The sequence below is a fragment of the Plectropomus leopardus genome, chromosome 14, assembly GCF_008729295.1.
Source record: "Plectropomus leopardus isolate mb chromosome 14, YSFRI_Pleo_2.0, whole genome shotgun sequence".
Taxonomy (NCBI): domain Eukaryota; kingdom Metazoa; phylum Chordata; class Actinopteri; order Perciformes; family Serranidae; genus Plectropomus; species Plectropomus leopardus.
In genome coordinates, this window is record NC_056476.1 from 22105431 (window position 1) to 22119401 (window position 13971).

General features: G+C 38.0%; 1 pseudogene; it reads right to left on the bottom strand.

The window, feature by feature from the left end:
* Positions 1-12451: 12451 nt before the first annotated feature.
* Positions 12452-13971, bottom strand: part of LOC121954125 — a 3915-nt pseudogene continuing 2395 nt past the window's right edge.

The window sequence follows — 13971 nt, forward strand, 5'->3', positions numbered from 1 at the left end:
TACATTTAACTTAAGACAAAATTATTTTACAGACTATACCCTATCATAACAGCCCTATCACACTGTAAAATCTGAAAAAATAAATAAATAAAAAAATCTAGGAAACTGATTGCCTTGGGGAATGTGAGTCAATATAACTATTAGTCCTAGTTTACTTTATATTAATTGTTAAGTCTTCTTAAAACCTAGTTATATTTACTTAATTCTCCAAACTTCTTGCAACTTAAAAATGACAAGTTTAATTAAATTAATCTCTCTAAGTGTAAGTAGTTTCAGTAAACCAAGTATACTGTGCTATATATATATATATATATATATATATATATATATATATATATATATATATATATAATGTGTGTGTGTGTATTCTCCTGGTTGCAAAAAAAAAGTTTGTATTTTCTTAAACATGTTAACAAACCAGAACTCACAGATTTCCTAACTTCATCATTGGCAAAATCCTGATGATCAAGTTAAGTTAGACCAACCAACCAAGACTAACTTAGTTTACTGATGTTGCTAAAGAAAGAGGTAATTTCACCTGTCATTTTTAAGTTGCTACAACTTCACAAAGTAGTGAAGAATGTAGTTTGTAAAGTTACATTTTAAGTAAATATGACAATTATATATATATATATATATATACACATATATATACATATATATATATACATATATATACATATACACACACAGACACACACACACACACACACATATATATATATAAATATATATACATACATACATACATACACATACATATAATATATACATATACATATAAAATAAAAATAAATTAAGATTTATGGTTATATTTAGTTTCCTTTGTTAAGGTAATTGATTTACAAGATTATTTTTGTATGATAAACTTGTCCAATTTTACAGTGTAAAGACTAAATTATTTTACAGAATATACCCTATCACATGTATCAGTTGCTTGCATATTCTTTTGAGTTGGTTAGGTTTACGCCTTGTGGCAGCATACAGGAACTCTCCTTGGAAGTATTCATTTAGGGAAACACTAATGAGCAGCCAGAGTGGTCATGTAGCTGTATGCTGTGTATTTTTAACACTTTAATTAATTAATGTCATGTTGTCAGAACATGGCTGCAGTGTCTCAGCAGTGGTCTGGTTCACATCGGCACAGTGGTGAGGTAACTCATGCAGTAACGGCTGCAGTGCTCTGCCACTGGACATGAAGCAGTGGAGGTGAAGTGTCTTGCTAAAGAGCACCTTAGTGACATTTGCAGAGGGAGATGAATCCTCTCACCAGAGTATTTCTATCCCAGGTGCTCCCACCTCATCCGGTGATCTGAACCGCTCACAGACGTGCTTTTGTGAGAGATGGCTGGCCTAGTTTCTATGCATGCTCCAGTATAAAAGTCCTGTGCTTTTGCAGTAAAATTCCTTTTATTGAGATGATTTGACATTATTTCAGAGATGACCAACTTGCTTTGCCAGGAAGCCACTTTTGCAAAATTTTAGGAAACCAAGACCAATAAACAAGCATTAATAATATTAATCAACATATAGAATCAATAAATTGCCTGTTTTCAGTCCTTCTCACTCATTTTTGCAAAAAGGCGGGGATCCAGATGCAGCAGCCCCACACAGGTCAGGAGCACACAGCAGAAGTGTTTATAGGATTTGAGGACATTCAGAGCTGAGCTGGACTGCCATCGGATGATCCTCCCTTGACTTTTTTTTTTAAATAAAAGAGAGCTGTATTTTGATGCTTTTTATGCAATGAATAAAATGAAATAAAATAAATCCCAAAATGAATCGATTTATCTTAATTGTGATTTAGGTAATGGTGGGCAGGCTATTTGGCACCCAGATTTAGCCCACAGGCAGCAAGATGTGTTTTACTGGAATATGTACTTCATGTATTAAATTAACAAGAAAGAAACTGGCAACTAAATTGCCAGCATCCTACCCTCATTTTATGGTGTCACAGACGTAATTTCCTTCAACAGTATATTACTCTTATATTGTAGAATATGAGGTTTACGTGCAGTACTGCAATTGACCTGCCAGACATATATTGTATTTCTGCAGTGTTGCTATTATAAACTACATTTTTACCTGTGCATGTTACAGTACACATGTTTTCTTCATATTCATATTGATACAAACTTCTGTTACATGCAGACATATAATGTAAGTGACAACACCTCTTTATTCATGGTCCAAAATTATTACTGTAGCTCAGTTTTACTTAAAACCCCCACATAACCAATAAAACACATAAAACAAAAGAGAATGAGACAAGCAACAGCTGCATTGAAAAAGAACTTTTTTTTAAAGGTGTATATATGTATGTTTCCATCGTGACAATCTCACAATCTCTGTAACTTGGATATATATATATATATATATATATATATATATATAATTCATCCTGAAGTCAGATGTTCACTGATTTGAAGAATCAAACTTGAGCATGAGTTTTTTTTTTTTTTTTTTTACATTTGTGTTACTCGGGTAATTTAGAAGAACAAATATCTGGTATCATAGTAAACCAGCATACTGTTGGATAAAAGGTAACTTGTCATTTCAAAAGATAACATTTAATTACTATGGAGGATTTAAACACTGTACATGGGTAAAGGCAGCGATACCACAATGTAAAATTACATCAGATACTACATACACTATATGCAAATGTTCAACTGTCACATTCGAAGGCATTTATTTTGAATTTAGTTTCAGTGTGTGTGTGTGTTTGTTGTGTGTGTGTGTGCATGTAAGCTGGTTGGCTCCTGAGTGGCTGCCAGATAAATGCAGTGTAGTTCCCTCTCGAATGAAAAGGAATAAAAGCAAATTTTATCAAATTAGTAAGTACAGGAGGCCTAATTTATAAACATTTTATTTTACATTATACAATATGTGTTTGTTTAAATTTAAATACACCTGGAACCTCTGTTATTTGCAAACACTATGTTAAATTTGTTGTATTCATTCTTCCTACTGAGTACATCATCAAATTGTTATTTAAACTGAATGACTATTGCAACACCCTAAAATAAAATATGAGAAAATAATGAAATGTAATGGTGGCATATATTTCAGATTTTTATTTTCAATTTATTTTTAATCAATTTGTACATTTTTAAAACAACAAACTTGTACACAAGTACAGATACATTGAAAATACACTTAGATCCTTTGAAATTACAATAAATAAATAGTAAAATCAAATAAAATGAAAAAAAAAAAAAAAATACAAAAAGCACCGTACACATAAATACATGATGTAAAATAGAAAATAAGCAATCTTGAGTTGATATTTTTGTTCACGAAGACTCAAATTGTAAATAAAGGTTTGAGGAACCAGCATATAAAAATGCCAATAGCAGTGGAATTTCTGGCTTATAATAAACTGTACATTCTGGGCAACAATGGAAATGCTTGACCACTCCATGGGATTTTGAATGGGGCAATGGACTGGAGAGGAGACAGTGGACAGAGGATCTGAGGGGCCCCCAGGTCGAGTGGGGCCCTGCAACAGAGTGGTGGTTTTGTGCCTTGCTCAGGTGTACTTTGTCAGTGGCTGCTGTGAATGTTTAGACCCTCTTTCTAATGGGCTCAGCTGGGTTGTCCCTCTGTGTTGGTCAGCTGATCAGACAAAAACACAAGGAAACCATAAACGTGTTGTAGATTCTTTGAGCGAATCAAGCAAGTGATAGATTTTAAAGATTAATACAGGCATCTGTGGCTGTTTTGTTGTGATTTTATTTAATATGAGTTGACTTCAATCAATTTTTATTTCAAACTTTGATGGGAAGTTGTTTGTGCTACTCCATTTCCATTGTGTGGGTGAAAACAAGGTCAGCGGATTGCATCTGTGACTATACAATTTTTTTAAAAAAAAGTGTAAGGTTATTGCTTCCATCTCAAGCATCACAAGGAGCATAAAAGCTGAATGTGACACATAATACAATAAAGTGCTTGGCTACAGTGAAATACTGCAACTATTCAGCAAAGCAAGTACACTAAAAGAAACAGAGATGCTTTTTTTATTTAATTCTTTTAAATTTTTTATTTATTTATTTTCCATTCAGTGAAGTTACACATTATAAATTCATCACAGGGGTACAGGTGCACAAACACGATAGGCACAACTTGCTACACATATTTTACATCCTTTTTAAACAGGAAGTTAATTAGGCAACTTGAATTGGTAAAACACATTGCTGCCACACTGTTGCTCTTTGATCACCACGCGTGCTGATTGAAGCATGTCTGAAACAGATGATGGCCGGTTGTTATGAGGCTCAAAGCCCCAGGATCCATTGCAGTGCTGGCATCTCAAGCACCTCATGTTCATCCTCTGAAGAAGGTGAGACAATCCATTAAGTGAAAGGCATAAACACTCAACTCTGGGAACCTGATTGTTGGCGCTGTCCCCCATCCAGCCCATCTGACTGCAGCGGACTGTGGGTTTTATACAAGACAATTCAAGTCCTAAGATGGAACATTGAGAAAGAGAAGACAAAGGGAAATAAGACCATATGGCAATTTGCATATCATAACACAGCAGCACAACTTTTAAAGGAAGGACTCACAGATGGAAGAGACAGGGCACTTTGAGATGAGATGGCTCTAAATATGAATTATCATGCACCGTTTGTACAAATTTAATTTAACCACAATAGTCCAATTTATTTAACCACAATATCACCTTTTTTCCCTTTTTTTAAATTTTAGAATGATTTTTGACGTATTTGTCGTGTGTTTTGTCTTTTTCTATGAGCAGCACACATTTATTGAATAATTGAAAAGGGAAATCAAGTACATGAATAACAAATGGCATAGAATAACATTATCTGGCACATAAATTGGAATGAAAACACGTTAGTTATTTAGGTTTTTTTGCACATTGTCATTAAGATGTAGCCATTTTTATAAGAGTCAAATCTTCATTAAGACTAAAACATTGCAAATGTCAAATTGAACAAAAGCTTAAACATCTCTCTTAGAATGCAAAATTGATTCAGAAGCATCAACAAGGGTGTAGGTTTCAATACTGGGGAGGACACATACGAAACAGTGAATTTGGGGGTTGTCCATCAGCAAATGCATCCCCCCCGAAATGTACATATAAGAGCATCAAATCACTGCTGTCAGTCACAGTTTCAGTCTAATACAAACTGTGAACATCTCACAGGGGCTGTGATTTTTATGATTCTAATATTCACACACACACACACACACACACACACACACACACACACACACACACACACACACACATTCCTTGTTCAATGAACACTTGGCCTATTTCTGTTGAGAGTGTGTCAGAAACAAAATGTAGACATCACAACTGATCTACTTTTAAAATTTCTTTCTTATTATCCCCTTACATTAATAATATTTTGACACAAAAATGTGAGTAGCACTCAGAGTGGCTGAAGGCTTCAGCAATAAAACAGTTGTGTCAGAATAACACAGAGTGACTAACTTTTCATAACCAAGACTCTCAGTTGACATCCTGAGTCATGGCAAGCAACGTATTAAAGGTCACTATATTCATCCAACTTTTCCTTGTACATTAAATCAGCTCCAATAGTTTATAAGTACTTCTATATTTTTACACCCAGTGATGCACCAGAGTTTGCACACCAGTGAGAGCAGGAGGACGCTGAATGAAACTCCTGCTTGAGACACATTTAGTTGTTAATAGCTCTCAACAACCTTTTTTTTAAACTGACTGCCACATTGCTTTGTCAGTGTCTCTCAGAGAAACACATGCTGCCGGAATACGAGAGAATGATGTAAACTGAATACTCCTGGTGAGATCTTACATTACTAAAATGTCTTATAAAGCTATGAAAATGGGTTTCTTTTGATACATACAGTATATCACTGTTAAAAACATATGGGGGGGTTTCGTGTCCCCCTAAATATTTGGAAAACGTGCATTTGTGCCCTCCAAAAAATCAATAATAAAGAAAGACACATACAGGCGCAGAAAAATTAAAAAAAGCAGGTATTAAATCTTTGACACTCAAAAGTCCCTGGCAAACGATACCCTGACACCCTGCTTGATGTGCATGCCCCCATTTCAGTGTTGGAAAAAAAAACCTACACTCTTGGTTAATACTGACCCATCTGCACATTTTAAACCCACTCCACAGGAAAAAAGTGACCAAAATGAAAAGCCAGTATTTTTTCTTAAGTACTTTATTTCATTCACCATGATATTTTTACATGGTTGCAGTGGTGCAATATTAGTAGACAGGTGGAGAAAGGTACCTGGGAAGAAAAAAACTGTCTGAGCACTCTACCAGATCAGATCATGACAGTCTGTGTGTGTGTGTACTCTGCAGACTCAGCTATTTTCCTAATCTCTTACATTCAGCAAAGTCAAGAACCTTGACGCTTTTTCACAAAGATGACTCTAAAACTGGCTGCTGGTCATCTAAACTCAGACCTACTGCCAGCACAATTTAGAAACTGCACCATCAGCGTCTCCCACAGCAAAACACTGATGCATGTTTTGTCTTGTCCAAGGAAGGGAGAACGGAAACTAGTGTTTCTTTCAATATGAAGCACTTTGAAAAGAATCTCGTTCACTGTTAAATATTACTAATATTCAGAGAAATGTCACAATGGAGCGTGTTAGTCAGTCCTGCTTTCTACATCTACTCACACTTGAAGTTTGTGAAAATGACCTTACATGGAGACAAGGACACTTAAGCAAATGGGCTCTGCATTTTCTCTCTGAGGTGTTTTAACTGCACATGAAAGAACAACATTGTGCACGGCTGATGAGGAAAAGGAGCTAAAAGCGAGTGTCATGACACCTCAGAGTAAGTAGCAGGAGAGTAAAATTGTAAAAACCAATTAGGAAACATTGTCAAGATGTTTATTTTTGCAGGAATCAAGCAAATGATTTAAATGATACATGCCATACAGATGTAGAATATGAGGTATATAATGCTGCATGACAATCATTTTTATGATTTACGAGTAGATTTCAATTCCATACACTTAATTTAGTATGTACCAGCATATTTTTTAATTCAATACAAACTAAACTGTTTTTGTTGTTGTATGGGATCCCAACAGAAAATGGAACAATTAGATATAGCTTTAAATTATTTTATCAATTAAATATATTAAGAAATGAGCCAACTACAAATTGTGAATTAAAAAAAATGCAATGCAACTCCTCATTTTTCTTAAAAAAAAAAAAAAAACAAAAACTTGTTGCAGGCTGTTTTCCTGAATTACCTACAAATGACAATTGTTTTTCAATACAATAAAAAAAAAAAAAGAATCCCATTTTTATTCATGATATAGATGAACACAACATGACAGATGCTCAGAGATGCTGCAGGTATCTTTCTCTCTTCCTCTAAGCTCCACAGATAAATATCACCAACTCGAGCTCTTCTTTCTTCCTTGTTTAAACGGCAGATTTTGACCAGATACTGCAGTGCGTGTTAATCAGCTCTCAGCTCACCGAGGTCTTCTTCTGCAGACTGTAGGCTGGTCTCAACAATGCTCTGCAGACGCTCTGTCCCTCTGAGTAAACTTGTGGATTTGGTGCTCGCTTTGGTTCACACAGCACCACGTGTGAATGAACAACTCCTCATCCTTTGGAAATATTTTAAAGAGATTTGGAGGGCCCTATATTCCTACCAACACCATTTAAAAAAAAAAAAAAATTAGTATCTGAATATGATTTTTCTCCTCCCGAGCAGATTTGTTGCAACTTTTTATTTTTATTTTTTCTTTTCTTCCACACAAGCCTCATTAAAGTGATCAAAACTCTTTCAGATTGAACACGTGTTCCCTCCTTTTTCCTCACTCCTCCTTCCATCATGTCCTGCATCCCCTCCACCCCCTGCTGGTGCCTCTTTCTAACCCAATGAGGCCCCCTACAGGTGCAAGCTCACTGATGCTGAACTGAGCAGGTGCATAAAGATGGCAGCCTTTTATTTTGTCATTTGAACCCATTTTGCAGTGCTTTGCATACTCCGCAGGAGGAGATGATGGTGCTGGGGCACTTTGCAGCCTGGGAAGTTAAGTCTGCATAACATGCAGGACGTGACAGACATTTAAAGAATGCAAGTGAGCAGGTAGCAAGTGTGAGTATTTTGTTTTGCTTTTAAAAACATATTATCTGTTTCAGTTTGTTCCAAGAGGATATTTGCTGTCATTTTTTGTTAGACATGGTGCAAAAGTAACATGTTTGATCAGTTCCAGTACAGAAAGGATTCAGTTTTTCATATTGCTGAGGACATTTGACTCAAAGTCTTCTTTGTTGTGAAGGACACTGATTGAGCTGAGACTTTCCTTGGAAAAACCTCACTTGAGCTCCATTGTTCACTTTCACTGAAGTGAATTAATCTGCACCATATTTGTCCCCCTATCCTATTGCGCCACACCGTGGATGCACCCCGTCTCTCTCTCTCTCTCTCTCTCTCTCTCTCTCTCTCTCTCTCTAGTTTGAAATGAAAGCTAATTGCCTGTGGACTGTTTACGTTTAGTCTAGTTTGTTTTTCGAGAGCGATATGATTATGCTCTTAAGATCCATAACAATGTCATAAACTGCAATCATGCACTTAAAAAGACAGTCAAGTTTGCTGTGATGTCTGTTCATTAAAAAAAATGGGAAAAAAATAAATAATTTTTGCAGTTTGTGTGTGTGATTTTGTTGCTGTGATTTGCAGTGCTGGAATTAAGTGAAGTTGGAGCTGTCAGACATTTGCAGGTAAACGCTGCATGACGCCAACTACAGACCTCTGCTTCCATCTTGTGGCAGCTTTGCGCAACACTTCCTCCTCTTCCTCTCCCCTCCCTCCATCACTCCCCTCTCTCTTTAATATCGGCACTGTGGCGAATCTAATCTGGATCTCCTTTAAGGCAAAAAAACCAGATAGCTTCCTTTAAATGAAAAGCACCGCTTATTATAGCTTTGAAATCCTCGTTTATTTGGCGATGTGCGCGCGATAGAAAAAAAAGATTCATGTCGAGGTTCAAATGGGCAGGATGACGAAGATCCATGGTGTCCCAAGTGCATATTTCCTCAAGTATTGTATTCCAAGGTATATAATAGTGTTATCCACGCAGGTTGAACTATGCCGCGCGCCAAGATGCTTGTTTTAACGTCGCGTGCTTTATCCCCCCCGAGCAGCCAAAAGCAATTTCCGATAAATCTGACCCTGTTGCTGAGCTGGTGGAGGGGTGGTGTAATTTTCTGGTGCGTTAATGACAAAACACGGGAGCAAAGCGAATATTGTGCGCCGTTAAAAGTTTATCATAAAGGCTTTTGCACAGCTGATATTTTTATTTTGGTGACAAATACAACAGAACGTGACTGGATGCCTAAAACAGTTATTTAGATTGATCTAAAAATGTGTTTAAATTTACAATAAATTTGGGGACAAATGGGCTCAGCATGCTTTAGATTTGTGGTGTCATAAAAAATATAAAATGCACAATAAAATACAAAAATCTAGAAATTAAACAATAAATTGAAATATGACAAATACAAATACAAAAGCTATTTTTATAACTTAATTTGTAGTCTTTTAAGCAGCAGCGCATCTTGGCGCATTATAGTCCACGAAACACCTGCCAACCTCCCCAGTTTCTGTTCCCATGGAAAAACATCTGCATCCCACAGCATCACTTCCAGATCATCGGATTCACAATAAAATTAGATTGCAAATAACAGCTTCAGCATTTACCTCTTAGATTAATCAATCTCACTATTTGCATATTTCTGTAATTGCTACCAGCACGCACATCGCCTTGGTGTATAACTTACAGTAAAAATCTAGTAAATCCAAAAATCTTTAATTGGAGCAGAATGTCCACAGAAGCTCCACCTGATGCGCAAATCCAGAAATGGAGGGCAAATCGTGTCAAATATTTTTCCACGAGTCTATTTTAGAAACAGGCCTACGCATACCAACAGCAAAGCAAATAAGGAAGAGCACTGTCTGCTATTAAAAATAGTTTTTGCGCCTCGACGAGCGACTTTTTGAGGACAGACAATAATCAGCCTTTCACTGTGGAGACCGGGGAGAGAGGGGGAAAAGAGAAATGAGAAGGCTGTTGTTGGCACAGCTCTATCAAGGAAGAAGGACTCCCTGTTATCTGTGAATGGGGCTTCTTCTTTTTTTTTAAACCAGAATAGATATAGGACGAATTTTTATTCGTTTTTCTTTGAGAGAGACAACAATGCTTTATTTGAAAGCTTGATACAATTTGGGGCTTGTGAGAGCTCCTTTTCTCCTTGTCCGAGCCCAGCTGCCCATATGGGATACAACGTGTGCAGCAAAGATCACAATGGCACCAAGTGACAGGCGGGGACAAAAAGCCCAAGGATACATCTCCCTGACTCTGAACAGCACCAAGAAACTCTGTCAGTCTCTCTATCTACACTGTCTGCAGCCCCCACTCCTGCTGCTCGTTAACATGCACGCCTCTAACATCCAGCAAAACCAGGCCTGGGCTTTTGTCTCTGTGTTGTGGCGTGTACTGTATTATGCAATGATGGAGTCAGAAAACTGGCTCATCACAGAGGCGAAATCTGAGGGCAAGGAGCCACACAAAGGTCCACATTTTTCTTGTCCTCGTCGTGTTAAATATCGGTGTTAGAATAATCCAGGTTGTTGACTTTCATTCTAAAGAAGCCAGAATATTCACTTAAATCAAATCCAATCATTTATCACCACCCGTTGCAATTCACAATTGTAACATCATGTTTATCCTCACAAGCCAAAAAGCAACGCTGCGTATTTATTTCCCAACAAATGCATCAAAACGAAAACCATACACAAACTCGCTGATTTATTTGACCTACAAGCTCAACCAGTGGCGAAACACAAAACCTTTTCTGTCTGGGACAAATTGAGTCTGTGTCGCCCTCACAAAAGCAGTAGCCCCCTTGAGACTCAATTCTGTAAATAATTAGCAAATCTGCCCAATTTGGCTGTTTGTTCAGTGATGATAGGGGCGACTCTAACATCTGTTGTGGGATTTTTGTCCCGGGACAAACACGATGCATGGATTTTTCTACTAGGTTATCATATTTACCCAAGATATTGACTGGAGTCTGATAATCCGCAGTGCGCTATACGGATCACTGGGGAACCATTTGTGCTCATTTTTGTTCCACCTTAAATAAGATGGTGACTAATGTGGCAAAGTGTGCTTTAATGCGCAATATGATGATATAAAAAATAACTTTATCAGGTGGTTAAAGCCCCTCGAAGCCGTGCGTATTTTTATTTGACCGTTGGCCGTGGTTAAACAAAGAAGCTCTGGTGACTAATTGATTATTCCTGCTCTATTTGCAGTTTGGCGCTAACAAGATAACAAAACATTTATTGCATTAAACGATTTTTCGCCCCCACAGTCTACCACTTTACACCCAAGGCCGGGAGTGGTTGGGGATGCGACAAAAAGGAGTGCTTTTGACTCAAAAGCTTCTTATGTGGAGAAGCCCTCTTATATTAAGTGAGTGGATTTTAGTCCCATTTCACAAGTGACTTTAGGCTCTTTATTGGTGAGGTGTTCGGCTCGGGAAAAATATTCTCGGGATTAAATTTGCCTTAAAAAAGAAAGGATTGAAGTGCGCTGGAGATTTATTCCCAGAGTCAAGCTCCATTCTGTGCCACATTATATTGTGTTTAGCTCCTCGCTTTTCTTTGTGATGTTTAGCGGTGTCTTTTTAAAGATGTAAAAATCGAATAGGACCAATATGAACAAACCCCCACTTTCAAAACACAGCATTTTATTTTAAAATCCTTATAAAAAAATCGGGATATTTAGCCATCACCGCGCGTTTTATTTACATATGTGATCTGGCACGTTTTTTGCCAAAAAAAAAATAAAAAATAATAATAATAAAAGTTACTCCCTCATTGTTTTTAAAATATGTAAATAGCCTATATAGAGGCCGGTCCTCAGCTTTACGCACCCGAAAGCTCTCCAAACATTCGCCACAAAATTATTTACAGGAAATAAAAACAAAAGGAAAATAGCTGCAAAGTTGCCAGTGTTTATTCATGGCCATAAATATTTTTTCGGTCCATAAAAGAAGCAAGAAATTAAAATTTCTATAATTATAAAGTGGTTCGTACGTGCTGATAATAACACGAAAGGGACAAAAGAAAATAAAAAAAAAAAAGAAGAGGAAAACATCTCTACAACCAACCAACACACAACATACTTTACAAAAAAATTCACAAGAAGAGCATTGACATTCTTAATAAAATCTATAAGGGAGAGGTTCGGACCCAGTTCTCTTAACGAAAACATGTAAACACGGCGCACACATGAGCCCCGAATAAAAATGGTAGTATATATATGAGTCAAGCTGCAAAAATGAAAAGTCTTTTGTTTTTTGTGTTTTATTTTTTTTTCTCTCTTTGCTTTGTGGTGAAACTCCCTATCGTGCCTCCAAGCCAAGTCTCTATAATTTCTCTCACCAAGTCCACTGTTGCGTTTGCACCAAGTGATGTGCTGTGGGGAACTGTGGCGTGGCCGCGGCGCTGTACTGCGCGTTATACTGCATGTGTTGGAGTGACTGGGCACTATAAGCCGAGAAGGGGATCCCGGCCTGAAAAGTGGCCGCCAAGTCCTGAGCTTTAAGAGTGTGACAAGGCTTTCCATCCCTGACTAAGACGGGCACGGCCACCCGCCTGGGAGAAGGGAGATGGGTCACTTCCATACCTTTCTCGGCCCGGGCTCTCTTCATCTTATACCGGTGGTTCTGGAACCAGATCTTCACTTGGGTCGGGGTGAGGCGGATCAGGCTGGCCAGGTGCTCCCTCTCCGGGGCGGACAGGTACCTCTGCTGCCTGAAGCGGCGCTCCAGCTCATAGGTCTGCGCCTTGGAAAACAACACCCTCCTTTTCCGCTTCTTGCCGGAGTCGCTGCCGCCGCTGCTGGAATTCCTTGTCGTTGTCCGGCGATTCGTCGTCCGCGACGGCTCCGGGGACTTGGCCGAGTCCTGAGAGCTGGCGGAGAGACCGTGCACTGCGGCAAGAAACGGGAGAAACACTGTCAAAATGTTATGTTGTAAAGTCCAAGAGACATTTAGCACAAGCACAAACCACATACAATCATCCATCAAAACTTTGACCGCATTGCTAATTAATTGTGCTGCTGCGTAATAACAAAAAATGACCTGTTAATGATTGAGCACTTGTCAAAACAGCATTACGCACTATTTTTTCAACACATTAACACAAATAAATATTTAAATAATGTGGTATTTTTGGCCATTTAGAACACTTTGGTGCTATTTTGAAGTGAAAAAGCACCAAAAAATTATTCTTAAGCCCAAATCTCCACAAGCAGAGCGACTCAGTGAAGCATTAAAAGGTGCATTGTCTGCCTGTAAATCCCCACAGAATGCAGTCTTATATTTCACACCGTGCTTATACTCTGAATAACTTAAAGAAGCCCCCATGTTTTTTTTTCTCTCCACGGTGCTTTATCGATCAAATCTTACATTGAAAAAAAAAAGCCCAAACACTGCATGCATTTGTTGGAGGAGCTGTAAACGCCTCAAGACGAGCGCAGGCAGCAGTGCACGGTGCATAAAGATGAATGCTGCACGCCACCCAAGGGCATCGTTAGGATGGAATAGGATGCTGCATGCCATCAATTGTGGCTTAATGTAACCGCATAGCTTGGAAAAACACCACACAAGTCATTATCAACAAGATCAGCAAAGGATTCTTAGACTCTACTTACATGAATATTGAATACTGTCCGTAGTAGCAAGCCATCGTGTGTAAGGATTGTCACTACTGTCATAAAAGGGGTTCTTTAAAGGCAGATTTTGAACGTTTTCTAGAGGACTTTGCACCAAAACTCCAGTGTTTTTTGTCGTGGATGTGGTCTCCGATCCCTCCGTGTCTTCCTCCGCTCCGGTGATAGATCCTTCTTCGTCATTTGTGTCAGGAAGGTCCAAAATGTCCTTTACAGAAAAGCCCG